This window comes from Toxotes jaculatrix, chromosome 20, assembly GCF_017976425.1.
Source record: "Toxotes jaculatrix isolate fToxJac2 chromosome 20, fToxJac2.pri, whole genome shotgun sequence".
Classification (NCBI taxonomy): Eukaryota; Metazoa; Chordata; class Actinopteri; family Toxotidae; genus Toxotes; species Toxotes jaculatrix.
In genome coordinates, this window is record NC_054413.1 from 13768059 (window position 1) to 13784155 (window position 16097).

A 16097-nucleotide genomic window follows, 5' to 3' on the forward strand; every position below is an offset into this window, starting at 1 on the left:
CGCCTACAGGAAGAACCGCTCCACTGATGACGCCATCTCATCAGTGGTCCACACAACCCTCACCCACCTGGAGAGCAGGAACTCATATGTCCGTCTGCTCTTCCTGGACTTCTCATCTGCCTTCAATACCATCATCCCACAGACCTTGGTACAGAAGCTCTCCCTCCTCGGTCTGAGTCCCACACTGGGGAACTGGGTCCTGGACTTCCTGACCAACAGAACACAGACTGTCAGAATCCACAACACCATCTCCTCCTCCATCACCCTTAGCACTGGCTCGCCGCAGGGCTGTGTGCTGAGCCCCCTCCTGTTCACCCTGCTGACATATGACTGCTCGGCGAGACACCCCAGCTGTCATATAGTGAAGTTCGCGGACGACACAGCAGTAGTGGGACGCATCACCGACAACGATGAGTCAGAGTACAGAGAGGTGGTGGAACATCTGGAGCAGTGGTGCAGAAACAACAACCTCTGCATCAATGTGAAAAAGACCAAGGAGATGGTGGTGGATTTCAGAAGAGACAGGCGCCCTCTCCCCCCCTTGCACATCGGAGGAGCAGCTATGGAGGTGGTCTCCAGCTTCAGGTACCTGGGTGCGCACATCACCGAGGACCTTACCTGGAACACCAACACATCCTATCTGGTCAAGAAGGCCCACCAGCGCCTCTACTTCCTCAGGAAGCTGCGGCGAGCTGGACTTGGAAGCTCAGTCCTGAGGAGCTTCTACCACTGTGCGGTGGAGAGCGTCCTCTGCACCTGCATCACTGTGTGGCATGGCAGCTGCACTGCTGCTGAGAGGAAGGCTCTGCAGAGGGTGGTAAAGGCTGCACAGAGGACTGTGGGAAACAGCCTGCCCACCACCTCAGACCTCTACAAAGCACGATGCAGAGGGAGGGCCCTCCGCATCATGAAGGACTCCACCCATCCCGCACACAATCTTTTCCAACCCCTCCCCTCAGGCAGGCGGCTGAGGAGCATCCGGAGCAGGACCACCAGGCTCAGGAACAGCTTCTTCCCTGAAGCTGTAAGACTGCTCAACTCTAGCCCTGCCCTGTAGACCGACCTCCCCCCACCACCACACACTGACAGTCCTGCACTACAACACTTTATCTATCTGCACTACCACTACCTCCTACTTGCACATGAGTATTTATGCACGTGCTAACTTCGGCTTCCTTATCTTATCTTATTTTCACTTTACTTAATTGTTTAAATTTCACAGTGTTTATATATTTCTGCTCTAATGTTATATTTATTTCTCTACTCTAATGTTTATATTTTATTGCCCTTATGTTTAGATTTCATTGCCCTTATGTTTAGATTTCATTCTTGTTCACGTCTTGCTCTTGATGGCTTAAACTGGGACCTGAGTACTAATTTCGTACCATAACATGTAAATGTCCTGGTATGACAATAAAGTTCCTTGATCCTTATTGGGCTAAAACATGTAGAGTCAGCAGATATGTAAGGGACACAGAGAAAGATATCCTTAATGAATATGAGGAAACCCTTCATAATCAAAGGGGAAATTTACACACTTGTGTCAGTAGGGAACCACTCGTCAGAACCTCTCCTGTGTGCCAACTAGATACACCATCTTCCCATGTACAAACAGAAAGTGATCATATGGATTGTAGTGTAGGTAGGAAAGATGAAGTTGAATCAGATCACATACAAATGGAAAATGATTATGTGGATAGAAGTGTAGCTGGGAATGATGAAGTTGGATTAGATTCCTCCTCTGACTCTGACATTGATGATGACCATGGGCCTAATCTGGATTTGCTAGTAAGGAGCCTAAGATATTGGGCAACATCCTACTCAGTCAGTGTGGTTGCTTTATCTGCTCTGCTGTCCATCTTGAGGCTGTTTCACCCTAGGCTGCCGAAAGATGGAAGAACTCTGCTTAGAACACAATCTCATGTTGCAACCAATAAAATGCAAGGTGGCCAGTACTATCATTTTGGGTTGATGCAAAGAATACTTTCAAGATTGAAATGTTTGAGTTTACCAGTGAACCTTAGGACTCTAACTTTACAATTCAACACTGATGGTCTCCCCCTTTTTAAAAGTTCAAAACTTCAGTTCTGGCCTATACTTGCAATTCTGAAATGTGATTACACTAAGTCACCATTTATTGTTGGTATCTTTTGTGGTTTAAGCAAGCCAAAGTGTGTTTTTGAGTATCTGCAGCAATTTGTTAGTGACCTTAAAAATGTACTGGCTAATGGCATTGTTCATAATGGTAAGCATTTGGATGTAGGCATTTCCTCATTTGTGTGTGATGCTCCAGCTAGAGCCTTCGTTAAGAATATAAAGTCACATAATGGGTATTCAGGATGTGACAAGTGTGATCAAGAGGGGGTGTGGAGGAACAAAATGACATATCCTGAAACAAATGTCAGGCTCAGGACAGACTCGAGTTATTGTGATATGATTGATGAGGAGCATCACTTGAGACAGAAACTCAGTCCTCTAACAGGAATAGTAAAGATGGTTTCTATGTTCCCGATCGATTACATGCACCTCTGTTGTCTTGGGGTGACAAGAAGACTATTGAATGTGTGGTTAAAGGGCAATCTAGCGACTAGGCTTTCTTCACAAAGTGTTAACTGTATATCAAGAAAACTACTGGAGTTACGTTCCCATACCCCATGTGAATTTAATCGCAAACCAAGGGGTTTGAAGGAGCTGGATCGTTGGAAAGCTACTGAGCTCCGATCCTTCATGTTGTACTGGGGTCCTGTAGTTCTGAAGGACTGCCTTCCAAGTGAGTTGTATGACAACTTTATGTTGTTTTCAGTGGCCATGTATTTGTTTTTGTCTCCTGGAATTTCTGGGAAAATGGTTAAATTTGCACATAAGTTGATGATATCCTTTGCGGAGCACTATGGACAACTGTACGGCAGGGATGAGATTGTGTTCAGCGTACACCAGCTTATTCATTTGTCTGATGAATACAAACAGTTCGGATCTTTAGACAATATTTCAGGATTCCCTTTTGAGAATTATCTTGGCCAAATTAAACATGTTTTACGCAAGCCACACCAACCTCTCCAGCAGTTAGTTAAAAGGTTGTCAGAAATGCCACATGTGGAGGTTCCATTACCAACAGATAAACCAGTGTTACAGAAAATCCATACCGATGGTCCTCTTCCACAGCATTTCAGTGTTGCCTTACAGTACACAAAGGTGTCCAGTAGGCGTTTTACCTTGTCTACAAAGCAGGGGGATAATTGTATTGAGGTGGGAAATAGAATTGCATTAGTGCAGAATATAGTCCAGGAAGATGATGAGGTCTATGTGATATACAAAAGGTTCAGAAACATAGAATCATATTACACATATCCCTGTGAGTCCTCATACATAGGTATATACAAGGTTAGTGAGTTGTGCGACGATATTGGGGTTGGTAGACTTGGATGTATCAAACGTAAATGTGTTCTATATCCAGAGTCAGATGGAGACAGCCTCATAGCTATTCCAATAGCTCATACGCAGTAGCGTGCCGTTCATATTGCTGGGCGAGTTAGTAGTATTTTTTTTTTTAATCTTTTAAATTCAGAAGTAGGGTTTTTTATTATGTTTATTTTATTGTATTTTATTTATTGTATACAGGATGGAAAGTGAGGTGGTGCTGTGGGCCGTTATACAATTTCCAAATGGTGGAACTGCAACAGTTCTGGCCAGCTGGTTTAATCCAAAAGAGTGTACATTGTTATGGCCGCCAAAACATATAAATTATTCAAAGGCCCTTAGAGAAAACATGCAACCTTACAAAGGATGGACTTCATATGAGAATGTTTGGCTCTTAATTACTTGTGGTGAGTAATTATTACATACATTACTCTGATGTGAATTGATCTATATCCCATTTGTGTTTAAATACATTTTAATAATCATTCATTGTGTATTTTCTGCTTGTCCTATTGCAGACTCATTCGATAAGGCCAAACATTTTGAAGGCAAATATATCAAAACTGGATGTGCAACCACTGACTTGGAATCGGAGGACGAAGCAGTTGAACGTCGGAAAAGAAGAACTAGGTGCACTTGAATTTCTCAACCGAATGTGTTTAGTGTATTATTTCATTAAATAGACTGGGTAGCCACCCTAAGAGGAGGTTTGGAGGTTCTCTCTCTCTCTCTCTCTCTCTCTACCCCTCCCTCCCTCCCTGTCTCTCTGTTTTTCAGGTTTTGCTCACTTAATTTTAAACCTTAAAATTATTTTAATTGCAGCAAATGTTAATTGTTAATTCTGTATTTTTAAGGCCAAATCCCCTGTACATGGAATCGGAGGAGGAGCCAGAGACCAGCGGCGTTAAGAGAAGATTTGCCAAACCACCTGATGTTCATTTACCAGGTACAGAGGTGACACTGGCATGTTATTGTACATGTATTACAACTGCTACACCTACATGTTACCTTGTGTAATTCCACTTATTTGCTAATATAGGGATGCCAGGATCCAGCCAGTGCCACAGAACCCCCAATGCAAGCAGTGCTATGTCATTACTGAAAATGGCCAATTATATTTAATAGCTGGAGGCTTTAATTTAAAAGCATTTAATTACTCATGTCAATACTTACAAGCACATCAGTCATGTAAATTTTTTTCAAAAGTTAAAACATCCCCCACTGATTTTATTGTTCCCTTTTTTCAAACTCTGGAGGCCTCTACCTGGAGGATGTTCAATTACATGACCAAGCTAATACTGGTAGGGTGTACCACTTCACTGTGGTACTTTGGGGGTGGATGGTTAAGCTTGCTTCCTATGTAAATATGCTTTGTCCAAGTAACAGCATTCATAGATCATTGTTTGTTTTCCATCATTGTAGGGTTTTGTGGCAGCTACCTTGCAGAGTTGCAGGCATCTGACCTATGTAATGATGGTAAGCAGTCTAATTGGCCACATTCATGTGATGCTCTCTCAAGTCTGTGTTACTGTGAGGCAGTGTGTCTATGGGAGACTATTGGTCCTGCCTTACAATAACACTGACTGGAGACTGTAATTAAATGGGTGCAAGTGTCAAGTTGAGCGCATATAGCTTATTCATTGTGTCACTGTTTTGTATGGAGCTGTTTACAATGGCATGATATAAAATTAACTACATATTTTACCTTGAATAATTAGGGTTGTCAGGATAAATTTTGGGCCAGCACCACACTATACAACAAGCAGAGATTTTATGTCTGTTAGGCCAGTTTTAACAAGTGCCTTTTTAAACATTTGTTTAAACATGTTTATATTACCGATCACTCAACAGTTGCTTATACCATTTTGGCCATTGCCCCATGATGTTCTGTAACTTAAACTGCCACTTTAAACACTAAAACATATGAGTTGTCCTAGGTGGACGTGCAGTCATGATGCTGTAGCATACATTGCATGCAAACTTTTTATCCAAGTTTCATTATCATAATTTTCATATATTTGTCCTCTTTTTAGACTTCACTGGCAACCACCATCACAACCCTCAAGGCGATAATGGTGAGTTAACTAACACTAAATTCTTTGGTTTCTGGTATGAGGTAGAAATACTCTAATCTGTTCTTTTTTTTAACCACAAGACATGTTCATTAACCTAAGAGACTGCAATGAAATCCCATTCATAAGATGCAAAATGACTGGATGTGTAATACCTACATTGTTGTTGGTATTTTAAAGGGTCAGTTCCAGAGAGGTTCTGCAGAGTGGAATCCAGTCAAGTGTTAAAAGGCAAGTGTAATTTTCTGATAAACTTCTTAGCCTCACTTTAGAAAGATCTAAAGCACTTAATGGTTACTTTAAATGAGGGGTACATTTGTCAACACTGAAGCTATCAGTATGAAGTGTCATTCTACAATGATTAAAATGGTGAATATATCCTTGAAATTTAATTTTATAACCAATTGTTTTTCTTAAAGACATTGCTGTCAACAAAATGACCACGATGCTTGCTGAGCTACTTGTGGAGGTGAAGCAAATGTCACGTGAGATGCAGTTTTTAAAAACTGAAATCACTGACATTAAAGCCAGCTTGAACATTCATGGAGCTGGGCCTGACGCACAGAGAAACTTCCCTGTTGTGTTGCCACTCACCAATGAGGAGCAGTTTGATGAGGTTGAAGCTGCACTGAAGGAAGAATCAGTCCGTCGAAAGATGGTGAACAATTTTTACACTAACCAGTTTTTCTCTAATCTGTTTAGGTTTTTAAACTTTTCTGTATGCATATCCATTTGCAGGGCTTGGGTTTTAGGTTTTAAATTTAGTTTTTGAAATATTGTGAAAATAACTGAACTACGAGCCTAGAACGACAGGTGACATAGCAGATTGTACTCTTTTTTATCACGCTAACAATTTTCTTTCTAATCTATTAAGGTTTCCCGTTTGTCATTAGTTGGAGGGACCAACTCAGACAACATGATCCGGAGAATGCTGTCGGCTACACTGACCAACAATGTAGCCTGCCTTTTCAACTGGAAGGGAAAGGGACAGAAGAGGCCCTTCAAGGACACCCTGTTGCAGGACTGCATGTTTGGTGAGCCTGCATCTCAAGATACTACTTTATAATGTAATACCTAGTAATGAAAGTATAATTTGGTGAAAATAAAACAATTTTTTTTTTCAGTGGCTGCTCGTCAATATGACCGCAAGTTGTCAGAGCTCACCTACAGCGACGTAGTGAAGAGGTGGCTACGTTACGCACCAGACAGGAAGGATGGGATAAAAAGGAAGGAAACATCAAAGAGTTAAAAGGATGAATGACTGTTTTTTCCAAGAATGTTCAGATCTTGCTTCAATTTAATAAATGAACTAAACAAATTAAACAAAGTCTGTTTTTGTTCATAGAGCATGCAGTTAAGAATACTTAATACATGTTATTATTAAAGGACCATTTCAGCTCTTTTCAACCTTTTTAGTATGCACTATTCAAGCCAAAAGTAATCACATTAAGTGATTATTTTTGGCTTGAATGATGCATATTAAAAACAAAGGTTGAAAAGTGCTGAAATGGTCCTTTAATAATAACATTGTTTCAATGTAAAATAAATGAAATTTCAAAGTAATATATAGGTGAATCAATATTGATTCAATGTCGGGATTGATGGAGATTCAACGTTGTTTCAACGTTGATCATATAGCTGTAGCATCAACGTTGATTCAATGTCAGAATGACTGAAAAATAGACGTTTCTTTCAATGTTGATCATAACGAGCGCTTTCAATGTTAATTCAACGTCTGATATCAATGTTGATTCAACGAAAAAGCCTGACAACATATCAACGTTGATTCAATGACCTTTTGCTTTCTGGGTCTCCTTCTCTGCTGTCATTCAGCTGTTTGCTATAGCAGTACTAAAGGTCCATGTAGTTTCCCCATCGCTCGTATTTAGATTTTGTTCTTTATGGCTACATCCTCTTGGCGTTAAATATCATGTTGGATTGTAACTCGGACGCGGTGCCAGAGGATTTCAATTCCAGCGGGGATCTCCTTTTTGGATCTGAACAGCCTTCAACTGTCTACCACAAAAGCGCATGCATTGTTTCTACCAAGCAGCGCTAGCCCATTGAGAACACGAGATATTAACATCTCAGTTAAGAGCCCGAGGCATCTCCCCTGCCCCCAGGCTCCATCTGCCCCAGCTTCACGAGCTAGCAGCCATGATGGCTGTCAGCGTTTCCCCCAATGCTTCGCCACCGGCCGCTGTTGGCACTCCAACTTCCGCTGAGGTCCAGCCCAACCGTTTGTGACAACCCAACAACCTAGCTGCTCCACAACCAAAAAACGGTGGCCAGTTTCATCCTGGACATGGAAAGCTGCTGAATGTCCAGAATATGTCATATGAATGAACTCAGCTGAAATTATATTTAATACAATACATACATTCTTCATCACTGCTGTCCCGGTTCTGCACTGGGGTGCTAGTGCTAGGTGACAGATCTACTGGGATGCCCATGGAACTAACAGGTGAACGTTCCAGAATAATGGTGGATGCACTGGAGTCTCCATCATAGTCATTAGTTGAAACGTCAGAACTGACTTCTTGTTGTGGTTTCTTGGAAGGAGGAACTTTGGCCTTCCTTGGATTTTTGACATTTGAGAGTCTCTTCATGAGCTTTTTGGCAACATGCTCCTGCGAGGCATACATAGTAAACGTTAAAAAAAATCTTATAGTGTAATTATAACTTTCAGAAATGTCTAGCTGTCTAGATATAATACTTCTGGGAGATTTTAACATTCACATGGACAATGCCAATAATACTCTCACCAAGGACCTCACATCCTGTTTGGACAGTTTTGGAATACAGCAATATACTAACCTTCCCACGCATATTAAAGGACACATCCTGGATTTAATCTGCTGCTCAGGTGCTACACCTGCTGACTTCAAAGCAGACTCCCTTCCCTTCTCTGACCATATGCTGTTGTCTTTCAATGTCAGTCTCTCGCTCTCCAAATCCAACCCTCCACGCATCATAACCTTCCGTAAAATTAAGGACATCAACCTGGACAATTTATCCTCTTGTATCAATAGCCTCCCCAGTGCTGACAGTTTTTCTACCCCTGATGAACTACTCTCACATTATAACAACAACCTCCATAACCTTCTGAATAGTCTTGCTCCACTCAAAACCAGATCTGTTTCCTTTACCCTTACTGCACCTTGGTTCACTCCCACCCTTAGACAGTTAAAAGCAAAAGGACGTCAACTTGAAAGACTCTATAGGAAAACTGGTCTCACTGTTCACAAAGATATGTATTCCAACCATCTTCTCCACTACAAACACTGTATCTCGGAGGCCAAATCCATACAGTACTCCCGATTAATCAGTTCCAGTGAAGGTAACTCTAAGGCCCTCTTCTCTCTCCTCACAAGCATTACAAAACCCCCGGACTCACTTCCTTCTCACCTGTATTCCTCGGATTTCTGTAATACTATGGTGTCATTTTTCTCTTCTAAAATTGAACATATTCATCAGCAACTCATACCCGCCCCTGCTCCAAATGCACCTGTCACAGTCTCATTTGCCCCCACCCATCCACTCTCAGCATTCATCCTACCCTCAGTTAATGAAATCTCTGAACTCATCCGAAAATCCAAATCTTCAACCTGTCAGTTAGACCCTATTCCTACTGTCCTTGTAAAGGCCTCTCTCCCTTCTCTGTCCCCCCTCATTACGGACATTGTTCACTCTTCACTTACCACTGGAATTGTTCCCTCTTCCCTTAAAACAGCTGCTATAACTCCAATACTCAAGAAACCTGGTTCAGATCCCAACAATTTCAATAACTTTCGTCCCATTTCAAATCTTCCCTTCATCTCGAAAATTCTTGAAAAAACAGTTGCTACTCAACTCCATACACATTTATCCTGCAATAATTTATATGAACAATTCCAGTCTGGTTTCCGCCCCCTCCATAGTACTGAAACTACACTTCTCAAAATCACCAATGACCTCCTCCTGGCTGCCGACTCTGGTTCACTATCCATTCTCCTCCTTCTTGATCTGAGTGCGGCCTTCGACACAATCTCACACAGCATCCTTCTGGACAGACTCTCCTCCATTGGCATCACAAACACACCCCTCAACTGGTTCCATTCATACCTCTCAGGCCGCACTCAGTTCATTCAGCTAAAATCATTCACCTCTCACTCAGTCCCAGTCACTACAGGCGTGCCCCAGGGCTCTGTCCTGGGGCCCCTGCTGTTCATCATCTACCTTCTCCCTCTTGGTCACATCTTCCGTAAACATTGCATTCATTTTCATTGCTACGCGGATGACACCCAGCTCTACCTTTCAACTAAACCCAACATTACACTTCCTCCCTCCTCCCTTACCAATTGCCTCCTTGAAATAAAATCCTGGTTCACCTCAAACTTCCTCAAATTAAACAGTAACAAAACAGAACTTCTAATAGGCACAAAACACACCCTAAGCAAACTCCATAACTTCTCCATTCCCATTGATAACTCCTTCGTCTCCCCCTCTCCTCAGGTAAAAAGTCTGGGTGTCATCCTCGACAGCACCCTCTCATTCACCTCCCACATCAATAATGTCACCCGGTCTGCCTACTTCCACCTTCGTAATATCAATCGTCTCCGTCCTTCTCTGACTCCTCATTCCACTGCCATTCTGGTTCACAGCCTAGTTACCTCCCGTCTAGATTACTGTAACAGTCTTCTATTTGGCCTCCCTCATAAAACCCTCCATAAACTGCAACTGGTTCAAAACTGCTGCCCGTATCATCACACGCACCCCCTCCATCCAACACATTACACCCATTTTGCAACAACTCCACTGGCTCCCCATCACATACCGCATTAACTACAAAATACTTCTCCTCACTTTTAAAGCCATCCACAACCTCGCCCCTCCATATCTCTCCGATCTCTTCCATGCTGCCACACCTGTCCGCACCCTCAGATCCTCTTCCTCTATCCATCTCACTGTCCCCTCTGCCCGCCTTGTTACCATGGGGAGCAGAGCATTCAGTCGCTCTGCCCCCCAGCTCTGGAACTCTCTCCCACCTGACCTCCGTAATACTGACTCACTTCCACATTTCAAATCTAAACTCAAAACTCATCTGTTCAGATTAGCTAACTCACCCTGACCACAACTGCATTGTCTATTGTCTATCTTAAACTGTACTGTCTCTTTGTTTTTTACTGTTTTTTATTGTGTATGTTTTTATAATGTAAGGTGACCTTGAGTGTCAAGAAAGGCCTATAAATAAAATGTATTATTATTATTATTATTATTATTATTAGCTCCATTTTAACTTTCTGTCATGATTTAGTACTGTATGAATAGAAATAAGAAGATAAGATAGGAAGATAAGATAAGAAATCCTTTATTAGTCCCTCAGTGGGGAAATTGCATTTAGCAACAGCAAGGCTACAGTACAATAAGTGAAAGTAAAATGCAAGTAAGACCAATATGGCCTGAACAAGATTAAATAAACACTATTCCAACAGTAGAATAACTAATAAAGATACTAAACTAAGAAAAATAGCTGCTGTAAAAAATAAAATATATGTACAGGATGGCTGAAGCCACCACAGAGTCATAGAAGGTCTTTAGGAGTGTCCCCTGCCCACCAAAAGACTGCAGTCTCCTCAGGAGGTAGAGCCTGCTCTGCCCCTTCCTGTACAGTGTGTCTGTGTTGTTAGTCCAGTCCAGTTTGTAGTTTAGGTGAACACCCAGGTACTTGTAAGAGTCCACTCTCTCAATGTCCATTCCCTGGATATTCACCGGTGAGGGGGCAAATTGCTGTCTGCGGAAATCCACCACCATAACCTTGGTCTTCCCTGCGTTGATGAGCAGGTGGTTTGGCCAACACTAGTCCACAAAGTCCTGTGAAGGGCGCAAGCACCGTGCCCTGAGGAACACCCACACTGCAGGTCAGGGGGTCAGACACACAGTCCCGAGCTCTCACAAACTGGGGCCTGTTTGTGAGGTAGTCCAGGACCCACTCTGCCAGCTGTGAGTCCACTCCAGACTGCACCAGCTTGTCCCTCAGAAGCACTGGCTGAATGGTGTTGAATGCGCTGGAGAAATCAAAGAATAGAATCCTCACAGCGCTGCCAGGCTTCTCCAGATGAGTCAGAGCACGGTGCAGCAGGAAGATCACAGCATCCTCCGCTCCGATCCCGGGTCGGTAGGCGAACTGTATTGGATCCATCACTGAGCTCATCTCAGCTCGGAGGTGGCCCAGGACCAGTCTCTCCAGTGTCTTCATCAGATGTGATGTGAGAGCCACCGGCCTGAAGTTGGTACCACATGCTAGGATCCCTAGCATGTGGTGTTTTGGGCACTGGTACCACACAGGAGGTCTTCCATAGCTGTGGTACCATCCTCAGCTTTAGGCTCAGGTTGAAGACTTGCGCCATAATCCCACACAGTTCCTCTGCACAGGATTTCAGGGGCCTGGAGCTGATGCCGTCTGGTCCAGCTGCCTTTTGTGCTTTGATCCTCCTCAGCTCTCTCCTCACCTGGGCAGGTGTGAAGGACAGGGGTGGGCTGGGGGGGGTTACTGAGTCCATGGGGCGGTGGGGAAATAGTGAGGTGTGAGCAAGAGGTGTGAAGGGCTGTAGGAGTGGGGCATTGTCCAGTTGAGCTGGAGGTGTGAAGGGCTGCAGGTGTGGGGCATTGTCCAGTTGACAAGGTGTGGGGCAGCTGCGTGGGGGGAGTAGTAGGTGGCTGGTCAAACCGGTTGAAGTGCTGGTTCAAGTCGTTCACCCACTGCAGGCCCCCCTCAGCCTGGGAGTGGGGTGTTTTGAAGCCTGAGATGGTCTTTAGGCTCCTCCACACCCCACTGATGTTTTGCTGCTTCAGCTGCTAGTCCATCTTCCTCTTGTACCTGGCCTTGCCCTCCCTGATCTTCCTTCTCAGCTCTTTCTGTGTCGCCTTGAGTTCCTCTTTGTCCCCTGACCTAAAAGCTCTCTTCTTCTCCTTCAGGAGAGCTTTAATGTCAGGGGTAATCCATGGCTTTTTGTTTGTAAAACATCATACCCTTTTGGAGAGCACGTTTTCACAGCAAAATTTTATATAGTCCGTTATGGTGTCTGTAATGGCGTTGAGGTCCTCCCTGTGGGGGTCAACGAGCTCAGCCCACACAGTGGTGTTGAAGCAGTCCCTCAGAGCCTCCTTGCTCTCAGTGGTCCACCTCTTCACCACACGGGGCTCCACAGGCAGCCTGTGTAGTATAGGTTTGTACACAGGCTGTAGATGAACAATGTTGTGGTCAGCCCTGCCAAGGGGGGGGGAGGGGGGTTGCAGAATATGCCTCTTTGGTGTTGGCATAAAATAAGTCAAGAGTTTTATTGTCTCTGGTGGGACAGTTGACATACTGTGTAAATGTTGGTAACACAGAGGAGGGTGGTGCGTGATTAAAGTCACCTGAGATGAGGAAGAGGGCCTGTGGATACTGTGTCTGCAGTTTGCTGGTAACTGAGAGGAGTGTGTCACAGGCGATGTCAGAGTTAGCAGAGGGGGGCACGTAAGCAGCTATCACGATAGCATGCGTGAACTCCCATGGCAGGTAGAATGGCCTCATGATTTTTAGCAAGGGGGTGAGTAGAAGATGACTAAATTTTCATTTTTGGTGAACTATTCTAAGTAAAACAGAAATACATTTACAAAATTGGAATTTTACGGTCAAGGACCCGCTTTCGTTCCTTTCCTGAGAGGTTATTGCCAGGGCGACCAAAGGGGACTGCATTTTGGCACTTCTCAACAGTGAAGAAATTATCAAAAAGTGCATGAAACAGACGCATGCAATGTGGTTCTGATGCGTGATTCATGGGAGTAAGGCGGAACGATGAGATGAACACGCCGCTCCCAGGAAAGAGCTCCTGCTGGCCCAATGGTGAAGATGGGCTGCCACAATGTCTCTCTCCAATGCGGTCGCAAAGTCTGAGAGTCTGAAAGCTCTCTGACCTGGCTTGGATCTGAAAAGGAGAAATAGTACAAACAATACAAGAGTGAGAAAATACCAAGTTACTCTTTAAAAAGGTTACACAGCTTTAATGGCAGGCAAGTTAATTTTTGAACATATTAAAAACATGCCTACACGACCTCGCATAGGCCTTATTCAGGGCAAATAGAAAGAGATGCACCACAAGAAAAAACAATATAGATGTGTGTGTGTGTGTGTGTAACACTAATATGAACATTAGCAGCTAACCCATCTTGGTAATAGTAATTTAGATAACAATTAAATGGCACAATACCGCTACAGCTAAAAAAACTGCAGTGAGTAGAAGTTGCTAAAAGATGGAGAGAGCTATGAGTGCTTGAGTAGAATTAGTGTAAGTTTAAATTAGGGAACATCTGCAATTTGCAGCTACACAAATAATCATTGTTGCACTTCTGTTAAATGTATAACTGGACATGTAACTAAGTTTAGAGTCTGAGCCATTGTGTATAGGCCTCTCTCTGCTGCACTTATTTTTTTTATTAAAATATTTAAAGTTGAGGAAAAAGGAGTGAAAATGAATTTTACTTAATTGTGCTAGCTCAGTTTAATTTGATCACCTTTAGCCCATTTATATACCTTATACTTTATCATTACCTTATCACAATAATAATTATTATAATGAATTGTTGTGCTGTTAAATTATGTTCATACTATAATTTAATAACATGTTAAGTGTTATTTCTAATTTGCTAACGATACCAAGGATTACGTGCAATAAATAAGCTTAGTTCATAAACCTCCCCATACCGTTATCTTATACCATCTGTGTAATATGCCACGGCCATCTTTTCCGCCTTTTTTCAAGAATAATTCAAACAGTATATTTATGTGTTCAAGGTCCAATCACTAATATAGGTAAACAATTATGTCATGAATGAATTAGCAGAAATTACTTGCCTATTCTCAAGATGACTTCACTGATCCTTCTCTTTTCGCGTAGGATTCTTTCGACCTCCCCCTTACATCCATCACATGGTGTCCATACATTTTCTGCCTCCTGTCCATATGGGATGTTGCCCTCGTCAGATGAGCTGCCTGCATCTCTCCTGTCCGGTGGCAGGCGAGCTGCTTTTCCACTGTCAGGTGGATTGACCCCACTAGCTGGCGAGCCAGCTGCATGACCTCAGCCAGGTGGCTGGGTGTATGGCCTCCGTAGGGAGATGAATCAGAGGTGCTGAGGCCATACGGTGATGGGCTTGCTGTATTGCCCCTGTAGGGTGATGGACCAATGGTGCCCCTTTGGTAGAAATAGCATAAAATTACATTGAACCATAAACAACATTTCTGTAAACATAAATTGCCCAGAATATATATGACAAATAACTACAAAGAACTGACTGAAATGACTGGCATATTAACCTCCAATAAACTACAGCAGCCAAAGCGATGTCTACTCTGTATGGCTGGTGTCACAGGGGGAGGCAAGGACTTGGACCCAAAAAGGTAGGTAACCAAAAAGGTTCAGAGAACAGCCCCTTTAGGGGCTAGTCATGACAGCCGGTACCAATAATGAAAATAATTGTACTATGACCAAAATCTGCCATATTTATAATCATTTTGTACTTTAAAACATAGAACATTTGAAAATCTATAAACATTTTTCAACAGATTAATTTAAACAGATTAATGTAAATGATTTTCACCATTATGCAAAAATAATTACAAAATAATGGCAAATAATTTTCATCAGGGCCCACCAGTTCAAAACTTTTAATCCCTAAATCCAAGTGGATACAGATGTTGGATTTTGGGTCATAAAAACAGGTTGGTAAATACAATTAAAACTTGTATTTGTCATTCACATACTATTTACTGATCACAGATCATAGAATTATGATCAGATAATGATTAAAAGTTTTGAACTTGTGGGCCCCAGCAATTATGTAATAATTATGACAAGCTTACCGATAGGGTGGTGGGCCAGCGGTGCTGTGGCCTGTTGCATGTCCCCTGTCAGGTGATGGATTCAGCGCTGGGATTTTCTCACCATGTTCAGACAGTGGGCTCCTATCTATTATATTGGTGTCAGACCCTGACGTTGAGTCTGATGACTCATTGCCGTTTAACATATTTAAAGAGGACTCCTGTTTGATGGCCTTTTGGTGGCTTAGCCTGATCTTCCCCTGAAGTATATTCAACAGTGGCCCTATAAACTTTACCATCTGACCACTTTGCTAAAACAGGATCTCCTGATCTAAGATCTTGCAGCTGCACAGGAGCCTCATCTCTTGCCAAAATGTCAGATCCTGTAAAGATTTTGCCGGTATAACCATCCTCCCATCTGACCAGTGCAAAACACCCTGAGGGAGAGAGAAAGCTAGAGAAATGTTTAACAATTTCTATTTGGGCACAACAATTTGGACTGATATTTTTTGACCCCATTTGGACCATAATGGTATGAGTATTACTAATTACTAAGCCACACATGAAGTTAGTTAACGTTAGCATAAGACACTCTCCATTAAGCTAGCAAACATTACGTTACGTTAACTCATGATGGTGTAATATCAGCGTTAATCATATGGCTTCTGAAGTTAATCATATTTCTGTGTATCGTGTGTTTTGTAAGCATTTTCCTGGCAAAGACTAAAATAAAAATTAGACAAAGTGTTGACTGCACAGCTTGGAGT